This window comes from Arachis duranensis, chromosome 4, assembly GCF_000817695.3.
Source record: "Arachis duranensis cultivar V14167 chromosome 4, aradu.V14167.gnm2.J7QH, whole genome shotgun sequence".
NCBI classification, from domain to species: domain Eukaryota; kingdom Viridiplantae; phylum Streptophyta; class Magnoliopsida; order Fabales; family Fabaceae; genus Arachis; species Arachis duranensis.
In genome coordinates this window covers 68213054-68213487 of record NC_029775.3, presented here as the reverse complement: position 1 = coordinate 68213487, position 434 = coordinate 68213054, and positions in this window count along the sequence as shown.

Genomic DNA, 434 nt, shown 5'->3' with positions numbered 1-434 from the left:
ATGAAACTCTGGGTGGTTTTGATTAGATCAGAGACCATGGTTGCTAAGTCAGAGTGGCTATGCTTAGAATTCTCTGTCTGTTGCTGAGAAGATGATAGAAAAGGCTTGCCATTGCTAAACCTGTTTCTTCCACCATTATTATTGTTGAAACCTTGTTGAGGTCTCTGTTGATCCTTCCATGAAAGATTTGGATGTTTTCTCCATGAAGGATTATAGGTGTTTCCATAGGGTTCTCCCATGTAATTCACCTCTTCCATTGAAGGGTTCTTAGGATCATATGCTTCTTCTTCAGATGAAGCGTCCTTAGTATTGCCTGGTGCAGCTTGCATTCCAGACAGACTTTGAGAAATCATATTGACTTGTCGAGTCAATATTTTATTCTGAGCCAATATGGCATTCAGAGTATCAATCTCAAGAACTCCTTTCTTCTGATT